The sequence below is a fragment of the Hermetia illucens genome, chromosome 6 (genome assembly GCF_905115235.1).
Source record: "Hermetia illucens chromosome 6, iHerIll2.2.curated.20191125, whole genome shotgun sequence".
NCBI classification, from domain to species: Eukaryota; Metazoa; Arthropoda; class Insecta; order Diptera; family Stratiomyidae; genus Hermetia; species Hermetia illucens.
In genome coordinates, this window is record NC_051854.1 from 100,645,757 (window position 1) to 100,672,322 (window position 26,566).

At 42.9% G+C, this 26,566-nt stretch overlaps 1 protein-coding gene across 1 annotated transcript in view; it reads left to right on the top strand.

The window, feature by feature from the left end:
* LOC119660232 (zinc finger protein MSN4) overlaps positions 1-26,566 on the top strand; it is a 660,817-nt gene that overhangs the window by 344,714 nt on the left and 289,537 nt on the right. The window lies entirely within an intron of this gene.

Sequence of the window (26,566 nt, forward strand, 5' to 3'; positions counted from 1 at the left end):
AATAACCGAGCTGTCCTCACATACAACAGGAGTTCACCCGAAGTGTATGAGTCCTGGGGCTTTCCCAGTTCCCATGGTACCAGTATACCCCTGGTAAGGTTTCGTGACCAATTTGCCACTTGAGATGAGTCCCCGTGCAGACTCGGATCTGATCGCCCTGATTAGGCCTTTGGAGCATTCGCCTACTGAATCACGGCCGGCAAACCAAAGTGATTACAGCGTCTCCCGGTGCCACCACTCTGGAGGTTCTCCTCGGCCACTTGGTTTTGGTTTGGCCGATAGGGCTACCGCCCCATCTTCCTCGCCGCCACCTCTGAGCACCAGTTGTGCTGACAGGTGGCACTGCTCCAAATATCGGTAATTATTGTGGAAGTGAAGGATGAGCAAATTCTTCAGTTGGAATCTGCTCCAAATATTCTCGCCATCTATCCGTCGCGGTTCGACGTTTGCAAAGCAAAGTACCGTTTTTGTCATTAACGTAACAGAAGTGTTCGATGTGGTGTATGCGTTCGCTTCGGCTTTTTGCAAGTCGATACAGATCTCTCTCGGCATCCCGAAAGTCCAGTTTATCGTAAAGATTTTTGTAATGGGCCGCTCGGGCGACAGCGATCTCCCTCTTTGCTTCCCGACTGGCTGATAAATTTGCCAATTGGCGACCGTTTTATCTTCGAGAAATTTGTGGTAGAGACGTTTCTTTTCACGGACCTTCATTTCAATATGATCATTCTTAAGCCAAGTATGTTGGTTGATGTACAACTTACCTAGCTTGGTGACCCCGAGGGTGGCAGAGGCCGCTTTATGGATTGTGTCTTTCATTTGGTTCCATGATTCTTCCACATACGCAATGGTTGATAATCGCGTAAGTGAGATCATTTCTTCTTTCTTCTTACGAAATCGCCACCATTAAATGCGCGGCGGGCCAGTGCGTTCCTCACGCTGTTTTATCGGTGGCTTAATTCGCAGGGTGGCAATGAACGGCCGAGGTTGAGGTGCGATGGTCTCATAAGGAACAGCTTTGCAATCAGTGACGATGGTAAAATGTCGGTGTCTTATGAGAATGTAGTCGATTTGCGTATTACTGTTCCCACTATAAAATGTAGGAAGATGAGACAATCGTTTGATGAGCCATGTATTGATAAGTATAAGATCATGGGTGTCCGCAAAATCTATTATACGCTCGCCATCCTCATTGCGTACTCCAAACCCCTTTCCTCCATGGCACCTGTTACCATCTGCCTTTTCAACCAAAGTAGGCACGTTACAAGTCTTTTCACCGAGAAGTTGCCAGAAGGCATAATTCTCGGTATCAGATCGACCTGTCTGTGGTTTATACGAGGTGAAAAAATGAATAGTGCGATCAGCTGATATAATGGTGACCTTCGTCAGCCGATCATTAAATTAGATCGTTCGACTTCTTTAATGGAATCACGGAAACCCTCTGAAATTGCAATGCCAACACCATATTTAAAGGTGGGCTACCAAAATAAAGAAGTTTAGAGCATTATTTACCTTGTTCAGTATTATTTACCTTGTTCGCCTTCTATATCGCAGCTTTTGGCAGCATACAATCGGGTTTCTTGTAGAGCGCAGATATCAATGCGCCTTTGCTAATGGCTCTTGCGAGTTCCTCGGTATTTCCAGTTAGGGTGCCAATATTTAGTCTGCATATACATCCTAGATTCATTAACCTCCTAACTTATCATCATCATCATCAACGGCGCAACAACCGGTATCCGGTCTAGGCCTGCCTTAATAAGGAACTCCAGACATCCCGGCTTTGCGCCGAGATCCACCAATTCGATATCCCTAAAAGCTGTCTGGCGTCCTGACCTACCCCATCGCTCCATCTTAGGCAGGGTCTGCCTCGTCTTCTTTTTCTACCATAGATATTGCCCTTATAGACTTTCCGGGTGGGATCATCCTCATCCATACGGATTAAGTGACCCGGCCACAGTAACCTATTGAGCCGGATTTTATCCACAACTGGACGGCCATGGTATCGCTCATAGATTTCGTCATTGTGTAGGCTACGGAATCGTCCATCCTCATGTAGGGGGCCAAAAATTCTTCGGAGGGTTCTTCTCTCGAACGCGGCCAAGAGTTCGCAATTTTTCTTGCTAAGAACCCAAGTTTCCGAGGAATACATGAGGACTGGCAAGATCATAGTCTTGTACAGTAAGAGCTTTGACCCTATGGTGAGACGTTTCGAGCGGAACAGTTTTTGTAAGCTGAAATAGGCTCTGTTGGCTGACAACAACCGTGCGCGGATTTCATCATCGTAGTTGTTATCGGTTGTGATTTTTGACCCTAGATAGGAGAAATTGTCAACGGTCTCAAAGTTGTATTCTCCTATCCTTATTCTTCTTCGTGTTTGACCAGTGCGGTTTGATGTTGTTGGTTGATTCGTCTTCGGTGCTGATGTTGCCACCATATATTTTGTCTTGCCTTCATTGATGTGCAGCCCAAGATCTGAATGAAGGCAGTTTGTACGTCTCGGGTGGTTCTTCCCATGATGTCGATATCGTCAGCATAGGCCAGTAGTTGGGTTGACATGAAGCGGATCGTACCTCTTGCATTTACCTCAGCATCACGGATCACTTTCTCGAGGGCCAGGTTAAAGAGGACGCATGATAGCGCATCCCCTTGTCGTAGACCGTTGTTGATGTCGAATGGTCTTCAGAGTGATCCTGCTACTTTTATCTGGCCTCGCACATTGGTCAGGGTCAGCCTAGTCACTCTTATTAATTTCGTCAGGATACCGAATTCTCTCATGGCCGTGTACAGTTTTACCCTGGCTATGCTATCATAGGCGGCTTTAAAGTCGATGAACAGATGGTGCAACTGTTGTCCATATTCCAACAGTTTTTCCATCCCTTGCCGCAGAGAGAAAATCTGATCTGTTGCTGATTTGCCTGGAGTGAAGCCTCTTTGGTATGGGCCAATGATGTTCTGGGCGTATGGGGCTATCCGGCCTAGCAAGATAGTGGAGAATATCTTATAGATGGTACTCAGCAACGTGATACCTCTATAATTGCTGCACTGTGTGGTATCTCCCTTTTTATGTATGAGACAGATAATGCCTCGTTGCCAATCGTCAGGCATTGATTCGCTGTGCCATACCTTGAGCACAAGTTGATGAACCACTTGGTGTAACTGGTCGCCTCCATATTTAACCAATTCGGCTGTAATTCCATCGGCTCCTGGCGACTTATGATTTTTTAGCTGATGAGTTGCACGGACTGTTTCTCCTAAACTTGGTGGTGGCAGTATTTGTCCGTCGTCTTCAGTTGGCGGGACCTCCAACTCGCCGATGTTCTGGTTGTTCAGTAGCTCATCAAAGTACTCAACCCATCGCTCTAATATCCCCATTCTGTCGGAAATCAGATTTCCCTCTTTGTCTCGGCAGGATGAGCATCGAGGTGTATAAGGCTTCATCCTGCTGACTTGTTGGTAAAACTTCCGCGCCTGGTGCGGTTGCTCCCTGTACTTTTCTAGTTCATAGACTTGTTGGTTCTCCCAGGCTTCCTTTTTCCGTCTGTGAAGTCGCTTCTCCGCTCGACGGAGTTCGTGATAAGTCTCTGCGCGTGCCCGCGTTCTTTGAGAATGCAACATTATTCGGTATGCGGCATTCTTCCGTTCCGTTGCTAGCTTACATTCATTGTCAAACCAGCCGTTCCGACTCCTTTTGCGGCTGGGGCCAAGTATGTTTGTGGCCGTATCCATGATAACGTTCTTCAGGTGAATGTGAAGATCATTTGTTGATGCTTCATCTCCAGGTCCTCTGTTGACTGCGGTTATTGCGGCATCCATTTCCCTCTTATAGGTGTCGCGGAGGGTTGTGTTGTGGATGGCTTCAGTGTTCACTCTCACCTGATTGTCAGAGGGGATTCTAGGTGGTATTGTTATTCGGGCTCGGAGCACCACGCCAACGAGATAGTGATCCGAGTCTATATTGGCCCCCCTATATGTTCTGACATTCATCAAGGCTGAGAGGTGGCGGCGTTCGATCAACACGTGGTCAATTTGGTTGAAAGTGGTCCCGTCTGGAGAGGCCCACGTATGTTTGTGGACCGCTTTCCGCGCAAACCACGTACTTCCAACAACCATTTCGTGTGACCCTGCTAATTGAATAGTCCGCAGTCCGTTATCATTTGTTTTTTCGTGTAAGCTATGGGAGCCAACGTATCGCCTGAATACGGGCTCCTTCCCTACTTGGCTGTTAAAATCCCCAAGTATGATTTTGATATCATATCTGGGACAGGCTTCGAGGGTTCGTTCTACTGCCTCGTAGAAGGTATCCTTCTCCGACTCTGCAGTCTCCTCTGTAGGGGCGTGAACGTTTATGAGGCTTATATTTCTAAACTTGCCTCGCAGGCGCAGAGTGCATAGCCATTCGCTTATGTTTTCAAAGCCGATAACAGCAGGTTTCATTTTTTGGCTGACTAAGAAACCTACTCCGAGCACATGGTTTACTGGATGACCGCTATAATATATGGTGTAGTGGCTCTTCTCCAGGAAACCGGTCCCTGTCCATCGCATCTCCTGCAACGCTGTTATATCAGCCCTATATTGGGACAGGGTATCGGCTAGCTGCTGGTCAGCTTCATCTCTGTACAGGGAGCGCACGTTCCATGAGAAAATGCACAAATCTTTGTTCCGTGTTCGTTGCCGGGTCCGTCGTTTTAAAATCCGTCCTGTTCGAGGCTCCTGTTGTGGCTTCGTAACGAGTTGTTTTCCGTGTAGGGTTGTCAGCCCTACCCAACCCCCAACCTGGAGGACCAGTTGGTACAATTTGTCCCGTTTTTAGGCGCGGAAAGCTCGCCTTCATCCTTCTCCGTCTGCAGCTTTTCGTTAAGAAAGAGCTCCCAGCGGTCACCACGTGGAGGTGTAGATAGGGTTTGGTAATAGAGCTGTTGGTGTTGGTTCAGCAGGCATTTCCCAGGTTTTATGCTCCATCGTGGGTACCAATCCACGTTTCGCCCTGGGACCTATACTACCCTTTGACCACCCTAACTTATCAATTGTGTTATATATAGGCTTCCGGTCACTATGTATATTCTCTTCGCTGCCATGCCAGTGCAGATGTTTAACCAGCGTGTCAATTACGAAAGTTGTTACAATTCCAATATTAGCCAGAGTAATGTTCAAACAGGAAAAGACTTCAAGTAAAATCCGTCCCCTTCATTCGTTTCCCACTTCCCCACTCTACTGTCCAGGCGTTGAAGTTGTCGGTAAAAATCTTGTGGTTGTGCTCTTTAGCGTTTCTCGCTTGTCGGCCTAGCAAGTCTTGTCATATTTGCCGGCGTAACAGCTATAAATGTATAGGTCATCGATCTTAACCCTCACGAAATCGAAGATAGTGATTCTCCAATTGTTCACAGGCAATGACAACATCGATTTCCTTTGGATTGACTTTCCGTGATACCAGGTAGTGAACAGCTTGGCAGTGGTTTAAATTCAGCTGAATGACTCCCACTTTTGGAAGGTACTTAATGCGATCCTGCAGGCTGGACAGTTGGTACTATCATATAACTGGTTCTAAACGCGATCCTTGATTTTTTTACCGAGAAGACAGTGAAGTATTTCATTGCGGTCCTTCGCCCAATGATCTTCTCCCTCCACAGCTTTGATCTATCGGTGATACCTGCCATCCTTCGCCATGAGTTCGAATTCAAACTATTTAAAGCACTTCCCAATTCTAATACAAACTATACCCGTAGATAGAGCGTTCTTGGCTAATGCTACTCGTTTCTGTGGTTTTACGTGAGTACCTGTCTCGGGGACATAATTCCACGTTTTTCTTAAGACACGGACGGTCAGAGCTCGGCTGCGACAATCTACAACGGAACCTGCCTATACCGAAATGCAACACCACATCTATGCCCGAAGATCTCTGTTCGCTTGAACAGCCAACTGCACAACAACAGGAATTCTCCTGAAGTATGTGAATTCAGGGTCTATCCCGGTTCCCATGGTACCAGTATACCCCTGGTAAGGTTTCGTAATCTATTGCCACTTCAGATGAGTCCTTGTCCAGACTCGGGTCTGATAGCCCTAATTAGGCGTTTGGAGCACTCGCTTACTGCATCACAGCTGGCAAACCAATGTGATATAGGGTCTCCCAGTGCCACCACTATGGAGGTTCTCGTCGGACACTTTTTGGTTTGGCCGAAAGGACGGCCCTTCCTCGCCGCCACCACTGAGCACCAGCTAATGCTACTGGCGTAGTTAATAGTAGTAGTCAAGTAATACAATCTCATCTCGAAAATCCATCTGAATTTTCTACTGTTCACTATTTAGATGAAAGCAAGAATGCTCCTGAACGGAAAAAGTTTCATCGGAACCTAACTCTATCTGATGCTGCTCAGTCGAAATTTATTGAGATGTTAATGTTTCTGTAATACCCCCTTACCGTCCTGCATTTTTTCATATTGGTCGAACAATTATACCGCTTGTCATCATAAAACACCATTAACATCATCATACAATCCCCAAGGCCAATCTATAATTCTTCGATTGAGTTATTCTTGTAACTCTTCTTGTTAACACTCCATACCTCATTTAGCCTGCGCATCTCTCCTTATTTATGTGGTCACTGTTTTCCATTTAGCCTTTATTCTCTCCTTTGGTTTCCACCGTTTTGAAGATCGAATTTATTTATGCATCGCCTCCTTGTTATCACTTGTGATGCGGCGGGTCACCGCAACTTACCCCGTACATAGTTTCCATCATGTGAGTAGAAATCCACACAGTTGACCAAGAGGCGGCTTGTTGTAATCTGTCACGGAGATGTCTTTTCAGATAATTTATAAAGTGCCACAGATTGCCCATATAAATTATATATTTAGCAGTTTGGCAATTTTCATCAGGGACTACAGAGAATAGTTGAGTTGTCGTCGATGCAAACGAACTCGGAACGCGGTTTTTGGGAAGGCAGTTGACCATCAATAACTCCTTTCCACATTCGATACGCAAAGTAACTACGTATATGAGAGGATATGAACACAGTTATCGTCAGAAAAGATGTGTACGCTTAGAGTTGATCGGAGGGAAGACTGATCTTTACAGGGTGAACCTTCTTAGCTTCTGGGTTCGTGACCTCATGGCTTCGGTTCCACATACTCCTGATTTGAATATGTGCAGCCCCCAATCTTGGTGACTGATATTATGATTACGTACTAAATGGGGTCACATTTCACCAGCAATTGTCTCGCAGCTAAGGACGATACGGACAACTATTCATTTACTAGAATCCTATCTGAATTGGTCCTAACTTTAGTTCGTGCCTAAGATACACGCCATAATTCATACTATTTCCATCGCTACTTTGCCAGTCACCCGTTCCAATCAGCCCATGCAATTCCGATTAAGACTTCAATGATGCACACGATCGGGTATTATTTTGCATTAAAAATGATATATGAGGCTGGAAATGAGATTGGCGAATGAGATTTTTTCATCACCGAAGGTATTTACTCAAGCCAGCTTCATTTCTGGCTGACCTTTAAAGTTAGACCCTTTCTTATCTTAATCACTGCACCAATGCATTATAGTGGAGCACTGTGCGTCTTTATTTGCGACCTTATCACGGGCGGAATGCATCGAGGAAGTTACATCCACAAAAGAGATTTATGATGTGTTTTAATTTTGGAATTTACTGACCAGAGGGCAGCAAAATTGCAGCGAAAAAGATTAATGATTATGTTCAGGGAAGTTGATAAGAAAAGTAATTTTAGGTTAAGGAATATTTTAGGCAAAGTGATTTGTGGACGAGTCTCGGCTGTTAAGGGCCTGACCCAAATTCATTTATCTGAACGTGTAGGGACACTTAGAAGAGCGCATAGTGAAGCTCACCCTTTGTCCAATCTTATCTTATAATTTTCTCCCCACATTGTGCAAATATTTCAAATATTAACGGCATGACTGAACGGATATCTATAGGTAATTATTTTCAAGTTTACTCATTATCTATCCGCACAGATCTTTCAATATATTATCGATACGTGTCTGAACTTTTGAATTGCAACTTTTTTCTTTCTCTTGACCTAACCAGATACACTTAGAAATTGCTTACGAAGCAGTAAAACTTGTTCTATCCATGCGGGAGAGCTTGGAGATACGAGCACCTGGCAAGGTGCACCTTAAAATTCAAAGCACGTTAAAACATAAATAAATCTTCCTTGTTGGGTAGCATATTATCCATTATGTATATAGATATGTTACTCCTACAGTCGAAGACATGCATATCCTCGACAATTTTATAGTTATTTATGCGGAACACCTTTGTGTACTGACTGTCATTGATATGCAAGTTTTCATTAAGATTTTCTTATTTTCCATATAATAAGATAATAATCAACGGACAATGATCGTAATTGCAGGTTCAGCTAATTTTACAACTAAAGTATTGCCTTAAATGATTTTTAATAAAGTACTACCTGTTTAAGAACGCTTGGTGGCAGGTGGAGATATCATATGTAGAGTAAAGCGTTGGTCAAGAGTTATTTTTGGTCAGAAACATGTTTTTACGGACTGCACAATGGCCAAAGTGGTTGAGCGAAATCTCTCGATTGTCATGCTCTGGGTTCGAATCCTGCTTCGGGTTATGGATAAACGCATATGCCTGTATATGCCTTTGTACTTGCCTAATATTGCACGGTTAACAAATGCACATAATTAAGTTTGCTAAGTGTGAAACTTAGTTTTAGACTCTAAAAAAGAAACTAGGAACGAAAATAACCATCAACAAGTAGGAAATTGGAGGCTCGGCGGTTCAGGTATGAAAGGTTTAGTCTTTCATATAAAAATATGGGGGTACACGATGGTTGGAAAACCCCACTATTTAATTCAATTTACACCAATATTTTATCTCTTAGGGAGTAGTAATTTGACGCAAAAAACCTACTATAACTTTGTTAATAATAGTTAGATTTTCATGAAATTTTCCAGTATGATGCAACTGTAAAATTTATCGGGTCTAGGATTAAGGGCGGTTCGCAGTAAATTTCAAAATATATAGGGTTTACAAATAAGTTCTGTCGGTTTTCACAATAGATGGCGTAGCTTGTTTTTTATTCCATTGAACCACATTTCCAAACATTCATCGGAAAGCTACTGTCAATAGGCACAAACGTCAGTATAAATTATTTAATTGAAGTGTAAACAACAATACTTTTTTCATCAACGAAAATGGCCAATTTTGTACCAAATAATGTGTTTTTGCGGGGAATTCTACTTCATTATTTCATTCTGAAGAAAAAAGCAACCGAAAGTCATCGCATTTTGGTGGAAGTTTATGGTGACCATGCTCTATCTGAGCGAACGTGTCAGAGGTGGTTTGGACGGTTTAAAAGTGGCGATTTTGACTTGGAAGACGAAGAGCGCGCCGGACGGCCAACAATTTTTGAAGATGAAGAATTAGAGGCATTGCTCGACCAAGATCCGTCGCAAACGCAAGAAGAACTTGGAAAAACAGTTGGAATCACTCAGCAAGCCATTTCCAACCGTTTAAAAGCAACGAGAATGATCCGAAAAGTCGGAAATTGGGTTCCATATGAACTGAGACCAAGAGACGTCGAACGCCGTTTTTTCACGTGCGAACATCTGCTCCAACGACAAGAAAGGAAGGGTTTTCTGCATCGAATAGTTACTGGCGATGAAAAGTGGATCCATTAAAATAATCCCAAGCGTCGGGCAACGTGGGGATACCCCGGCCATGCCTCATCATCGATGGCCAAAGTGAATATTCATGGTGAGAAGATCATGCTGTGTATATGGTGGGACCAGCTGGGTGTGGTATACTATGAGCTGCTAAAACCGAACGAAACGGTCACGGGCAAACTCTACCGACGTCAAATGATGCGTTTGAGCCGTGAACTGAAGAAAAAAACGGCCGCAATACCAGCAAAGGCATGATAAAGTTATTTTGCAACATGACAATGCGCGTCCACATGTTGCATAGCCCGTTAAAACAATATATAGAAACGTTGAAATGGGAAGTCCTACCCCACCCGCTATACTCTCCAGACATTGTTCCTTCTGATTACCATTTGTTCCGGTCGATGCGGCATGGCTTGGCTGACCAGCACTTCTCCAATTACGACGAACTCAAAAAATGGCTCGATGAGTGGATAGCGGCCATTCATAGTTCCAACTTCTCTAGCAAATTTCGTGACAATTGCTGTGACCATTTTTAAGAAAAATGTGTGTGACAGACAGACAGATGGACAAACAGACAGTGAACGGATTTTAATAGAATTTTGTTTTAAAAAAAAACTGAAAAAGGAAAAACTTTTCACACACTTCATCAGGGGGTCAACGAACGAGAGAAATTTCTCATATACTTCCAAATTTAAGTAAGCTGTAGCTGGGATAGTACCACTAGCTCTATAGCTCGAGGCTCTGGCAGTAACTATATTTTAGTAACGATCCTGTCAATTTTTTCAATTATCCCATAGATTTTTCAAACCCCGCATCTATTACTACTTAGATGGTGTCACCTATTGGTAGTATCGTTATGCTCCCCCGTTTTAGTGCTGAAACTCTTAAGATCGTTATGCGGAGACTAGAAAAGTCGAACTAGCTCTGGGTCTAATTTTTAGATCTAGCCCGCAGTGTTCACAAAGCATATCAAGTTACTTTCCCCACGAGAAACAAAATGACAACCAAGCTCCCTTTCGGCAAGCAATATGAGAAAGCATGGCAGAAACCCGCTCCTTTCAGCAGCATATCAGTAACTCGTTATGATCACATTCGAGTGAAGGAGAACAAAAAGAAATATTTGGAGTTGGTGGCTGGCATGGTTGATCCTTATATTTGAAATTTGGTATCATCTGCCAACGTGTACCATGTATTTTTCAATAACTTTTGCTATCTTACTGAGTTCCAGATTCCAAAAAAAAGCAAATCTATGATCGGCATGTTGAATATGGTAACTGCCGATATGCAATTGCAGCCTAGCACAACTTCCAAGATAAACAAGATAGAAAAAAATCTCCCCTAATCGTCATCATCAACGTCTTGGCATTACAGTCCGTCCTCGGGCCCTGACCGCCTGGATCGTTGTCCTCCAATTATCTCGGTCACTTGACCGCGTCCTCCAATCTTGGAAGCCTAGTAGTTGCTCGCCGTCCGTTTAAATTGTACTCCCGGTCTTACTCATAATTTCGCTCCGTCGACACGTCATCCGTTCTTAACCTTTTTAATCATGCGGTCGTCAGTCATTCGTTGAACATGCCCTGCCCACTGATGGCGTTGTAGTTTGAAGAAATTCGGACCTTCTACCTCATCATTCAGCTCATGGTTGTACCGGATGCGAAATCAATCATGGTCGCGAACTGCTCTGAAAATTGACCCAAGGACACTCCTTTCGAGTGTGATTAGAAAATTTTCGGAGACTTGGATTAGGGCCCCCTACATGAGAATGGACGATTCCGTAGCCTACACAATGACGAAATCTATGAGTGATACCATGACCGTCCGGTTGTGGATAAAATTCGGCTCAATAGGTTACGATGGGCGGGTCACTTAATCCGTATGGATGAGGATGATCCAGCTCGGAAAGTCTATAAGGGCAATATCTATGGTAGAAGACGAAGCAGACCCTGCCTGTGATGGAGGGATGGCGTAGGTCAGGACGCCAGACAGCTTTCAGAGATGTCGAATTGGTGGACCTCGGCGCAAAACTGGGATATCTGGAGTTCCTTATTAAGGCAGGCCTAGACCGGATACCGGTTGTTGCGCCGTTGATGATGATGGATTAGGGTCGAGGAACATAGCACTGATCGTATGATGATTTCGTATACACGGAGCTTCGTCGCTTTCTATGCACATGGCGCGATTTCCTTATAGGAAGGATCGAGAGGAAAGCCTTATTCGCTAGCTGTATCCGTCGCTTGGCCTAGTCCGCCTCATTGGCGTGCTTTGACAGACTGCTACCCAGATAGCCTAGCAGCTGTCTACGAATTTGATGTTGATGTTCCCTACGTTGGCCTCCTACTTCTTGATTCCATCATTATTTTCGTTTTATCTTCATAGTCCAACTTTTTTGCAACAATGTAGTGAAGTTATTCTGCGTCGGTCAGTTTTCGGAGCATGATGTTGATGTCATCTGCGTACGCTAATAATTGTGTCAACTTAATGAGTAGCCTCCCGCTTTTGGTGGTATCCATTGCTCGGATAGCGTATTCGAGTGTGACTGTTTCAAACCAGTACGAGTGTCAGAAGGGTCATCAACCTGTTCTGGATCCTGACCTATGAGATGAAGTTAGTCATAGTCACCTTCGTTAGTCGTACTAGTTTAGCTGGTATACCAAATTTCAGCATTATGTTGTACAGTACACCACCATTTATACTGTCGTATGCCCGCTTGAAGTCAAGAAAGATTTGGTAGACGTCAACGTTATATTCCTAGCACTTTTGCAGGATTAGTTTAATGGTAAAAGGTTGGTCGATTGTGGAGCGACTCGGCCTGAAACCTCCTTGCTACTCACCAATGAGTCGTTCGACGTATGGTCTTATTCTATTCTCCAGGATTTTTTGAACTAGCAGACTAGTAAAATACCTCTGTAGTTTTGGCAAGGCAATCTATCCCTCTTTTTATGGATGTGGCAGATGATGCTCCTGTGACAGTTGCCTGGGATCTCCTTGTCCTACCAGATTCGCAACTGTAGTTGGTGTATCGCATTTAGTAGACCCGTTCCACCGGATTTTAACAGCTTAACTGGAATCTTGTCCGCTCCCGGCACTTCGTTTGATTTCAGTGACAGCACGGCGAAATCCACTTTTTCTGATGCCGGCGGATGTGAAATGGAGCCCAGTTCACCAATAATGCCATCGATTTGAGCGCCAGATGTGGGATTCAGAACCTCTTCAAAATAGGACGGCCAGCGTTTGTTGATGTTCTCCTAATGTTGGTCCATATTTCCCAGCAACGTCTTAATAACTTGATAACTGCTGTTTTCGTTGTAGGTTTCGAAATCCTCCTAAGCACTTTACAGAACTTTAATAATTCAAGCAATTTTGAACGAGCCAATGTTGGTGGTATTAGCACTCATTATGAGCAGCGAAAAGTTTGATATTTTTAGTCTCTGTGAAGAATATATTTTACTTCAATCTATAGAAGCAGAAGATGCCGCAGAACACAATAGTTTTAGAAGCAAATACCGTCGTCAATGGTCAACTCCTCATCCGCGATAACGAGCACCTAAAGATATAAAAAGCCGTATCACATCTGGTAAAGTTCCGCCTCTTCTAGATAAAATGGATAATCACGGTAAAATGCAAATACCGACTGTTCCCCAAAGCGGAAAGGAAATCACTTCGGTCATCAATGCATTCAAGCAGAGTAAACTCCCTAGGTTTGAAGGTCTCCTCACAGAGTTATTTACCGCGGCATCTGTTATCCAGATCTGCTACTTCCGCTCATACGGAAATCCTGGGAAAACAAAACCTTTCCAATAGAGTGGAAGAAGGGAATTATCGATAAGATTCCAAAGAAGAGCACCTGTTTGGAGCATGGCAATTGGAGGGATATCTGCGTGCTCCCTGCCGTCACAAAGATAATAGATAAAATAATTCTGAAACACATCAGGGGGTATCTCGAAAGCTTGACCGACAGAGAACAAGTTACTTTCCGCTCTGCATCCTCCTGTATTGACCAGGTAAACACCCTACGGATCATTTTGGAATAGTACGCGGAACTTAAATCTTTACTACATCAGCTCTTCATTGATTTCAGCAAAGCTTTTAACAGCGGAACAGGGAATGTATCTGGCGTATTCTACGCTAGCGAGAATTTGGGAGACTAACATATGATTGCTACATCGAGGTAAAATCTCGGAGGATTTTGATGTCCAAAGTGGAGTCCGCCAGAAATGGATCTTGGCACCCATATTATTTCTTCTTATTATCGGTGGCGTTCTTCATACTGCCTTGTCTGGTGGGCGTGGAGGAGTTCAATAGACGATGACATTTTTCGTCAAATAGCTCGGCTACACTGATGACATCTGGTTGTCCCCTCACTGGGTCGTTGACCTTCGCCAACTGGCCCTGAATTTGGAAAGAGAGCAAAATAGATTTGGACTGAAGATAAATACCAACAAAACCAAGGTTCTCAGACTGAAGGAACATTGCACTTTCCCTATTGTCATTAATGGGCTTCTGCGGAGGATGGCACCGAACTGGATGTTGCCCGAAACATTAATAATGCTACATGCGCTTTTGCTACCTTATCTAAGATGGAGATGGATTTATCTCAACACCAATCTCGAAGTGACACTGTTCTGTGCTAGTATTATTTCTCTGTTTCTATATGGGAGTAACAGATGAAAGGTAACTGCTACTGCCTCTTGAACGCTCCAAGCGAACAACATGGTCTGCACACATGTTTAACACCCGTACGCGATGTGATCGGAAAGCAGAAGTGACAGTGACAATTGTACTGCTGACTAAGCCATGTGGTGAAATTCACTATCTCTAGATGGGCGATGAGTGGGTCACCCCAAAAGTATTTGCCGCAAAACAGTAAAGGAGGAGTGAAGCGTATTTCGGGTAACCACCAACCATGTCGCCTAGGTGTGGTGAATTGAAGGCTTATCGGGAAGCCTACGGTAGAGTTGACTTCTGTTTTTTGTTTTACCATAACGACTTTTCTACAGAAGTAATTGATAATCTTTTGCCCGTCATATGTAGTTAATAGCGCGATGGGCGAGCTGGTTGGGATTCAGTTCTCGATCTCGTTATCTCGGGTTCGAATCCCGGTTAGTCATGGATGTTGATGTTCCTCGTTGTGCTGTTCCGCGGCTGTAGGCTTATTACTTGAAAAGTGAAACAAAGTCTCATTGAAAATTAACTTCCCCTAAATAACAACCCGAAGAAGAGACTATCGGAAAATCCTCTACTGTAAGTAAAGAAATGATCGGTATTGTAATACAGAGTAGTGTTTCACCTAACGATATTTTGCGTAGAGTTGAACATTTTCCGCTAAAGCATTTCTTTCCCCAATTAATATTAATATGGGAAAGAATACGCTGGGAACATGGTATCTGAGAACTTGTAATATTTATGATTAAAAACATTTATTGACCCACATTTGTGTTGTTGTCGCGATAAAAAAGTATTTTTATGATAAAAGTAACTCTAGATGGTGTGACGTTTTAAAAGCTCTATCCAATGCTACATTGTTGCCTAATTAACATAAACAACGAAAATGAAACTGTAAAATGTATATACTCATTACTATTATAATAATTACTACCTACTAAGCAACTTTGACCACATCAAGCCCACACCCAATGGCTATAGCTCAGTGAAAAATTATTGAAAACTTGCTTTTAGTAAAGATACCGTAGATCGAATCCGCTTCGGTTGGTGCATTTATCAACCATTGGTGTTGACTACCTACTAAATGGTCCGTGAAATCAATTCTAGAACAACTAAGACATTAAAAAAAACAAATATTATAAAAAAACAATGAACACGGTGCCGACACTGTAAGCTTAGATCATGGGAACAATCTAAATTGCGAACGTTAAATCAACAGTAGTTGAAGTCTTGTTGTTGCCGATTTGATTCCGGTGGTGATTTTGATCCGGTTTCAGCGGCACCAGTCGACATTGTAAGGTCGAAGAAAAATATGGTTTATTAACCTGTAATAGGATACTTTTCAGATAATATTCAAATATGGTTGCAGCTTATTAGCACATTGTTTTAAGTAATTTTCAAGTGTTTTTAGAAAATCCACAGTACATTTGGCATTAATTTAAGACACTGCTGCTGTATACCATATTTACATGTTCTACAAGAACTAAAATATTGCTACGAATTTGCTGTTACCAATTGTTACGATTTCCTATACGTAACCCTGTCGCTGTCACCAATTATTACGTTCTTAGCTATTCGTACTCGTCACTAGTTACGTTACTTGCTTTGCGTAGGCTCTTATCACTGGATTGCGTAGCACTAAACAAAAACCAAAACATTCTATAACTTTAATACAACCGTTTATTAACCACTAAATTTATACAAACGTACTGCACAATTAATTATAGAACACTTCCTTTAACTAGTACAATTCGGGGCGTATTTATAACCGACACGTTTAGATCTGCTTCTGAAACTTGACTGCCTTTGTGGGCGGATTTCCGTCCTGTGTATACCTCGTGACAGGATCTTTCTACTGGCATTAGAGTCCTCTGTTAACAATTATCGTAACTAAATATTCGCCCTACTGTTATACAATTTTGATGTCTTGGCTAACTGTTATAACTACAATTCACATTGACGTCACACATAATTTTCCAAAGTGATTTCCGTAACACTGCCCACCGCCTAAACTTGTTCGTCCCGAACAAGAATCGCTGCTATCCTCCGGACGTTTTAAAGGATGCTAGTCTGTCCAGGTGCACTACTTTCAATTTTGCCTTGTTATTCCCAAACTTTTGGATCCGATAGACAACGTCATTTAATCTTTTCACTACTCGATAAGGCCCTTCCCATTGTGACTGCAGTTTTGGCGTTTTCCCTTTTCTGCGTTGTAGATTATAAAGTAGCACCAGTTGACCTTCGAGAAAGCCTTCAGGCGTACCTTGCCTTCATCCTGTCTCTCACGATTCGTAATTGTCCTCTGACTATTTCGTGGATCATATCGAGTTCCTTACGCTTCTGTAGCACAAAATCTTCATCACTTCTCTTCCGAGAGAGAAATTCCGAATTTCAGGCCCGCTGGAAGCCGCAAATCAAACCCGAAGATCATCTTTGCTGGAGTATTCGGCGTTGCGTCATGAATTGCCGATCGACATGCCATCAAAAGTAATATTATTGCCTCGTCCCAGTTTCTCTGATTCTTGATGACGACCTTCTTAAGATGTTCTTCCAGTGTTCGATTAAATCTTTCCACCATTCCGTCTGATTGCGGATTGTCGTTGTTCCGGTCTTCCGGATTCCTAATGATTCACATACATTCTTGAAAAACTTCGATTTCCGTAGAGTTCCCCGACTTCGTGTTTGCGGTCCTTTTGCAGATATACATTGCACGCATGTTCCTATCCAGTCGGCCACGGATTGTCGGCATCCAATCCAATAAAATCGACGCTTGATTTTCTCAACGGTTTTGGTTACACCCAGGTGTCCACCGCTTGGTCCATTGTGGTATTCCTTAATGATTTCATTTATTTTCGGCTTTGGAACGAAGATCAGCTTTTGTAAGGTTTCTCCATCCACGCTTTCCCACACACGATAAAGACATCCATCTTCCAACTGGAGGCTCTGCCATTGAGCCCAATAAGCCTTTGCGGTTGGACTTTCATTTGAAATTTCTTCCCAAATAGGCTTCTGGTTTTTCTCCTTAAACTCTATTATTATGGCTACATCAGAATCATCTTTCTGGTCTTTTCATATCTGTTCCTTAGTCGATTCTTCATCGGGTAAAACCTTTAGTAGACGAGTATCGATGATTCCGTCTTTTCCTTCTGCACGGCTACAGAACTTACAATCCACATCACACGGTCGTCTTGACATTGCATCTGCGTTCGCGTGCTTCCCTCCTTTACGATGTTCGATATGAAAATCATAAGTTTCGAGTCTCTCAATCCAACGAGCCAATTGTTCCTCCAAATTCTTGAACTGTAGAAGCCACCGTAAAGCAGCATGGTCCGTCCTCAAATGAAATGGCTGTCCATAGAGATACTTGGGGAAATGTTTCACCGATTCAACTTCTGCTAACAACTCCCGTCGCGTGACACAGTAGTTTCTTTCAGGTTTTCCCAGGACTTTGCTAAAATACCCTATAACTTTTTCTTGTCCATCAATAACCTGTGACAAAACTCCCCTAATTCCGTAATTGCTTGCATCAGTGTCCAACACGAACTCCTCTCCCGGAATAGGGTATGCCAAAATTGGTGCACTGCAAAGTCTTTCTTTCAGTTGCAAGAATGATTCCTCTTGCTCCTTACCCCACGAGTATTTACAACCCTTCTTTCTGCTAACAACATCTGCAAAGCCGGGTACAAATCGGCGTTAGTAAGTACACAAACCCAGAAACCTTCGCAGCTCGTGTAAATTATTGGGTCTAGGCCAGCTTTTCACTACTGCAATCTTGTCTTCATCGGTACTTACTCCTTCTGCGTAATTTTATTGCCCAGATACGTTACCTCTTTCTCGAACAGCGTACACTTCTTTGCATTCAGTGTGAGCCCAACATCTTGAATTCGTTGCAACACTTCCCTTAAGTTCTTCAGATGGTCGCTGAAGTCTTTTCATCATCATCATCATCATCAACGGCGCAACAACCGGTATCCGGTCTAGGCCTGCCTTAATAAGGAACTCCAGACATCCCGGTTTTGCGCTGAGGTCCACCAATTCGATATCCCTAAAAGCTGTCTGGCGTCCTGACCTACGCCATCGCTCCATCTTAGACAGGGTCTGCCTCGTCTTCTTTTTCTACCATAGATATTGCCCTTATAGACTTTCCGGGTGGGATCATCTTCATCCATACGGATTAAGTGACCCGCCCACCGTAACCTATTGAGCCGGATTTTATCCACAACCGGACGGTCATGGTATCACTCATAGATTTCGTCATTGTGTTGGCTACGGAATCGTCCATCCTCATGTAGGGGGCCAAAAATTCTTCGGAGGATTCTTCTCTCAAACGCGGCCAATAGCTCGCAATTTTTCTTGCTTAGAACCCAAGTTTCCGAGGAATACATGAGGACTGGCAAGATCATAGTCCTGTACGCTGTCGCATACCTTGAGCATAAATTGATGGACCACTTGGCGTAACTGGTCGCCTGAATATTTAACCAATTCGGCTATAATTCCATCGGCTCCTGGCGACTTATGATTTTTTAGTCGATAAATTGCACGGACTGTTTCTCCTAAACTTGGTGGTGGCAGTATTTGTCCGTCGTCTTCAGTTGGCGGGACCTCCAACTCGCCGATGTTCTGGTTGTTCAGTAGCTCATCAAAGTACTCAGCCCATCGCTCTAATATGCCCACTCTGTCGGAAACCAGATTTCCCTCTTTGTCTCAGCAGGATGAGCATCGAGGTGTATAAGGCTTCATCCTGCTGACTTGTTGGTAAAACTTCCGCCCCTTGTGCGGTTGCTTCCTGTACTTTTCTAGTTCACAGACTTGTTGGCTCTCCCAGACTTCCTTTTTCCGTCTGTGAAGTCGCTTCTTCGCTCGACGGAGTTCGTGATAAGTCTCTGCGCGTGCCCGCGTCCTTTGCAACATTACTCGGTATGCAGCATTCTTCCGTTCCGTTGCTAGCCTACATTCATCGTCGAACCAACTATTCCAAATCCTTTTGCGGCTGGGGCCAAGTATGTTTGTGGCCGTATCCATGATAACGTTCTTCAGGTGATTGTGAAGATCATTTTTTGATGCTTCATTTCCAGGTCCTCTGTTGACTGCGGTTATTGCGGCATCCATTTCCCTCTTATAGGTGTCGCGGAGGGTTGTGTTGGGGATGGCTTCAGTGCTCACTCTCACCTGATTGTCAGAGGGGATTCTAGGTGGTATTGTTATTCGAGCTCGGAGCACCGTGCCAACGAGATAGTGATCCGAGTCTATATTGGCCCCCCTATATGTTCTGACATTCATCAAGGCTGAGAGGTGGCGGCGTTCGATCAACACGTGGTCAATTTGGTTGAAAGTGGTCCCGTCTGGAGAGGCCCAAGTATGTTTGTGTGCCGCTTTCCGCGCAAACCAGGTACTTCCAACAACCATTTCGTGTGACCTTGCTAATTGAATAATCCGCAGTCCGTTATCATTTGTTTTTTCGTGTAAGTTATGGGAGCCAACGTATCGCCTGAATACGGGCTCCTTCCCTACTTGGCTGTTAAAATTCCCAAATATGATTTTGATAGATTGAAGTCTTTTCTCATAACAATAATGTCGTCCGCTTTGCAGGTCCAGGGTAGAAAACCATTTGCTGCTGGATAGTGTATCCAGAGTTCATATGCCATGAAACTGATCAGTCTCCTTTTTTGTATCCCAGAATAAAAGATGGGATTACCTGAAAAAATCTTTTACAAAATAATTGCTAGTGTTCAACTTTTACAAGTGAGTGGACTATTTTCGGTTGGAATTCAAAAAGTTAGTTACCGTAAGTGATCATAGTGTGTGCGAACCTCCCTCGCGCCAACTGAGTGAACAATTAATGAAAAAATCTTAAAATCTTCGTGGCTCCCACAGCGCCATATACACTTTTCCACCCATCCCACTCAGTCCCAGAAAGTAAGACATGACCACTTTAAATCAAAACTCTTGTCCCATTAAAAAATAACCATAAAAGTGTCTAAGAGTAACCATTATAGCTTCATTAAGATGTCTTACATATGACCGTTTAGCAGACCAGGTCACAAGATTGTAATCATAATCTTTATGTCTTCGTCCAGTTCGAATGAAAACAGAGTTTAATTAAACTTATAAATGTTTGAATATCGCCTACAACACGAACAAAAAAAAAAAAGATAAATGTATCTTGCATCCCGCACATGATCTGTCGAAAAATTGGCCAGAATTTAAGTGCAAAGACTGCGAGCACCGCACGTTATAAACCATTACACCATGCCCAGAAATTCCATCTAATTCTGCTAAGATTAAATCACCACAGCCTCCTTGCTGTTAATTGGGTAAGGCACCTGCTCTATGGACATACACGCTAGTTGTACTAATTTTATGTTTATTTGTTCAAAGCCAGTTGAACATTTGCAATGAGAGATGAGATAAAATTTTTAATTTGTCTCTAAAAATACAGCTCGAGGTTCACTGATGGCTGCGTCGATATCTCAATGCAAGATACTTTTTGGTTTTAGTACAGTGAGTGTGCCGATTGTAGATTTATCTTAAAGTGTTTTAGATACTTTTGTATAGAAAACATAAAGAGGTGGAACACCCGCCAAATGGCTGTTAGGAAAGTAGAACAAAATTGTTAACTTACATTAGATACGGAAGATTGGCTTCCTTCAATGGCCAAAAAACTATATATATATACTTTACTTTGTTGCATTTTAGATAGAAATGCAATGATTTCCGGCCTGAAATTCCGTGATACCAATTCAAACAATCCAAGGCCTGTCTTAAGTCCGTAATTCAAGCCCAGAGAATGACGTCAATTAGCGCATACCACGTAGACCAACGTAAGTAGGAATTGTCGAGGAAAAAAAATCGAACCACAGTTGAAGCTGTAATGTATTCTCGCCTATAAGTTGGATAGCGATTAGAGCAATCTTTATATTTAGATGTCGATTTGGAGAGGTCGCACAGGGATACGTACCAATATTTCACTCTCCAGTTTCGACCATCTGTTACGATAAGTGTCTGGACGAAAAGCCGACACCCTAATTGTATTGGTTTCCTTGGCATATCACTGATTAGGTTCTGTCAGTGACGTGTTCTTCTTAGCAGGTACGCCCGAAGTTTCGTTTTGTTTCGGGGAGAGATTTTCTTGGAGCCTTGGGATTTTGGACTAGAAAAACCATAAATAAATCTTCCACGCTTGGTAATTGAAATTCACAGGAACATATGCCTGCCTTGGTTCGAAGAAAAATGTTCCTTGTTATGGGTTGAGGAAGACCAAAGAGCAGTTGGGATCACCAGGACAGCGCGTAAAAGAGCACTTGGATGAAACTCTGGATGCGTTCAAAGGTTAGTTTGAGGACCCACTAAGGCTGAAACTGAATCAAAAGCCTGGGACAGAAAGATTGTGAATCGCTTGAAGTCACAAAAATCTGTAAGCCAACACCACTACCAGAGCTAAGCAGCAAAGAAATTAGACATCTAAAGTTAAACTAATTAGCTCCAGCTCTATGTACAGCTTTTCACAAATATTGGTTGCTGGAATGTGCACCAACGCGAGCACGGACCAGTGAGAGTACCAGTAGATACTGAGAGTTTTTTGCTATAGATACGGTGTCCCTAAAAGCCTTAAGCCGCAGTAGAGGTATGCTTCCCCGTTGAAAGGCTTGAAGAATAGAAACCTCCAATCAATGGGTGGAAGTTTTGTTATATAACATATATACGAGAGTGGTCTGAAAAGTTTCCGACCTCAACATGAAGATGGCAGCAAAAGCTAGGAAATGTGGTTGCGCATCTTTTGACAGATACTCACCAAAATTTCAGTCATTTTGGATGAGCAGTTGTTGTTTGACGTTTGACCATCGTTTGAGTAGGTCTATGTGAGTGAAAAAATCGTGTATTGAGCTATCGTTACACATTTGTTTTTGAAAGGCAATGCCCCTATGCAAATCAGAGATTAATTGGACGCTGTGTACGGGGACTCCCCATCATCATTTAATATGAAATTTTGAACAGCTGAATTCAAATGAACCCGTACAAGCTTGGGTGACGATGGACTTTCGGGACGTCCAAAAAGTTCACCAAATGTTGCTAAATGACCGTCGAATTGAAGTGAGAGAGATAGCATAGGCTATGAATATGTCAAAAGAACGTATTTGTCACATATTTAATGAAGATTTAGACATGAGAAAGCTGTGCTCGCGTTGGGTGTGCATTTGCTCACGTTAGACCAGAAACATATTGTTCGAATGAACATTTCCAATGCATTTCCTGCAATAATTCAGAGTTTTAGCGAACATTAATTACTGTAGATAAAACTTGGATACACCACCAACAGTGGACTGCGAAGGGCGAATCGGCTGCGAAAAAAGCAAAAACTGTTTGTTCACCTGGAAAAGTGATGGCTACTATTTTTTGAGATAGTCATGGAGTTATCTTAATCGATTACCTTCAAAAAGGAAACACCATTCCATTAGCATACTACGCATCATTACTCGACAAGCTATAGGTAGAAATGGCCGAAAAACTGCCACATTTGAAGAAAAAAAAATCTGTTTCACCAATACAATGTGCCGGCTCACACCCCCACGAATTACGGTTTGAACTGTTTGATCACTCCTCTTATTCATCAGATCTAGCCCCAAGCGACTTCTCTTTGTTCCCTAATCTGAAAATTGCGCTCGATGGGCAATAATCTTCGTCAAATGAGGAGGTCATTACCTTCGTAAACAATTATTTTGCAGAGAAACACGACGAGTTTTATTTGAACGGGTTAAAAAAATCCACATATCCACAATTCCACAATTAAAATAAATTTAAAGAAAAAGTGTCTTGTATCATTGTTTGGTCGGAAACTTTCCAGACCACCCTCGTATTATACTTCTCTAGTCCCACTGTTCGATTGCACGATCAAGTTCATTACAAGCTATAAATTGAAAATTGTATACGCAGAATATTATAGGCGAATATCTAACCAATAGCGTATACTTCATACCAAAGGTTCCCTTAACTATTTTACAGAAGGCAGTTTTCTCTCTACAATTTAATTCAAACTCAACAAGAGTACCGCCAAATCCAGCTAATCAATCTAACCAGGACACACCAGTGTGTAGGATTTCTCCCACTAAAACCACCCCCGGCTTCCCTTCTTCCTCGCGGAACCAACATAACGTATTACACCCCCGAGCGGAGTCAGCTAAATCTAGCTTCGTCCCCTTTTTTCTCTACGCGGCATACGTAACCACGTTTTTTTCCTCTCCTCCTCCTTTCGCAGTTGGTTCTGGATAGATGTGATCGTAGAGTTGAAATCATCCTAATCCTCTTGACGTGCTACTATTCTCGGCATGAGATTTTCTGGTAACAGCAACTCCCCTAGAGTCTCCTCTAAATTACTCCTTTCTTCTACAAATTTTGGACAGTGGAAGAATCATACTCTGGGTTCTCTCGGACTCCATCGCAATTCGAACAGCCAGGTGATGTGTCCAATTTTAACCTGTGCAGATACTGACAAAATCCTCCGTACCTAGTGATAAACTGCATGAGGTTATAATTAGTCCCATCGTATCGTCTCTCCAACAACTTCTTGACGACAAGGATGAGCCTGAGAATCCACCGACGCTTTCCCGAGTCGTCCCACCGCTCTTGTCATCTATTTACGCATTTCTCCTACTCAGCGTTCTCCGTCTGCTTCGCGCAGTATATGTTCGCCATCTCATCTGCCAAGATGTCAATCATTCATCATTCTCGAGGTGAAGAACGCTACATGATCTGAGACAGTCCCGAAGGCAGAGCATACCCTGAGGGCTGTCTTCCTGTAGACTGCACACTTCCCTCCAAACTGGAGTTGCATTGAGCATGATTGACCTCACCACCCGGACTGGTGGTGATATAATTCAAGATTCTAATATAGGCGTAATTTCTCTTCCTCCGTTTAGTGATGAGGACCTATTCCCTTTTCTCCTCCGCAGGTGTCAGAGCTATCCAGCCTCACTTTAACAGCACTAATTGTTTCGCCTGAGTATAACTCAGCATTTCAAAATTTTTAGCGACAACAATCAGCGCTATGCCATCAGCGTAATCCACCTCCGAAAGAGGAAGACTAAATACATCGTTTTACATGAAGTTGGACAGAAGTGAGCCCAATACGGGGCCCTGTGGAACACCTGCGGTAAATCGGTGTCATACCAGAGCCCCCTTTCAGCTAAATAACTATTTATGATAGCACTAGGAATTTCCGTATTAAATTCCAATTAGCCGAATAGAATGCATTTTTCCCATTCTGGGTTACTACCACGCAATATTTGCTGATACTACTCTTTCGGTGAATTGCATCTTCGGCCAAGCCAGTAACCAATTTGATGGCATTAATGGTTAATCTGAAAGACCTCCTTGGTTCTCAATAACAGGAGGTAATCTATTATAGATTACCCACTCTAATATTTTCCAGTGTGTCCAGAAGACACGGGTCTATGTGAGGATGCTTCACCTCCATATTTACCAGACTTGACTTTGAAGATGTTTCCTCAGTAATTTCAAATACATACAAATACGTATTTCAGGGACAAACTGTCCCTTTTTTCATTGTTTTATCTTTTCCTATTTTCCATTATGATATTGGCGAGTGAATTCTCGTTAGCGACTCAACTCCATGTAGATCGCGGATATCCTCACTACGGACGTATCACGCCACCAATCCAACGCAACATCTTCATCTCCACTACTGGAAGACGCCGTTTATTGTATTTTATAGTCGGCCAACACCCAGAACCAAATGATATGACATCTTAATAATGCTCAGTTTTAGTTTTTCCTAAAAGTTCCACTAGAGTACACAAGTTTTTGCCCATGTCCGTGTTTAATCCCTTTGAGAGGGAAATTTTCAAAATATGGAGGCTCTTTTAGGAGTCTACTTTCCTAGCGTCATTAACTTCCTTCAAAATATTGGCGTTATCCAAATGACAAATGGTGTTTGCGCTCTGTTATATGTCTGGCAACAGCGGACTTCATGTGTGGGTTACCCCTATTTTCTTGCGGATTTGGCTTCTTTTAAGTATTCTGACACCCTGGTGTAGACTAGCCATTGTGTCTGCCCTACATAAATCATGTCGCAGTCTATTGAAAACTGTTTTTTTTTTCAGTGCACTCTTTTTTATCCTTGACTAATTATATCCAGATCCTCAGTAAATATATCATAGTTGTGTAGTTGCCTTTTAATGTTCTGTGTCAGACCCGATTAGGCTAATGTTACCCATTGCGTTGCTTCTGTGTTTGGCTCCTGGATGAGTGTCGAAAGTTGTTGTCTGGAAGCCAGGCATAGTTTTTTACCCGATTCTCGGTGAAGTTCCTGTTGTATCCATTTTTCTTGGCTGTGCCCAGGATGTGGTTTGTTTCCTTTTTTATTCTCTCTTCCTTGAGCGATGTTGTGCACATCCTGTGAATCATAAAGTTGTATGCCTCCATCTTGTGGTGGAAATCATGGTTTGAGGTTTATGTGACGGTTCGTTGAGTTTGGATCGATTTCCAATAAATTTTGATATCAAAGTCCCCTCCTTCCTGAATTATTTTTTAGTCCATGAACGGTAGTTCCCCTTCCATTCCAATCTTCATTGTGAATTTGATGTTTATGTGCGCCCAGTTGAGTTCCACGAGGATCGTTCCTGTTTCTTCCCTTTTAATGATTGCTAGCACTTATTCGGGAGTGCTCCAGGATCCTCGAGCTTATTTGCCAGATTCTCCTAAACATCTTGCTTAGCAACAGTGAGAGAGATTGCTCATTGCAACCCTGGATTTGTGTGTCGTGTTTCTTTCTTTGAACAGGTATTGGGCTTCCTTCATCGGTGCGCCTAGGAAGAGCGATTTTTTAGGATATTTGTATTTAATCACTTTGTACCCCCCCCCAAACTCTTTGAGTCTGGCAATGATTTTCCTGCTGTTTTCCACTACCCATTTTCCTATTTGAAAGCCCCATTTCCTTTTGAATTCTTCGCATATATCACTGATGTGGCTATCCCTGATAATAGCAACATTGAACGGAATACGCGGGGAAAGGTAAACTCTGAGCCACTAACCCGGAAAATCAAAGAAAAATACTGAGAGTCTTACATAATCTGGTTCAAACCACACAGAGGCATACCATTCTGCACACGTGCTCGGTGTTGCGGGGAGTTTCCGACGAATACTTCTGATAGCCTACCACCGGTGACCATCAACTGTGGCTCCGCATATGCTGTAAGTAGGATCGCCCAACCCTAAATGCTTGAAACTT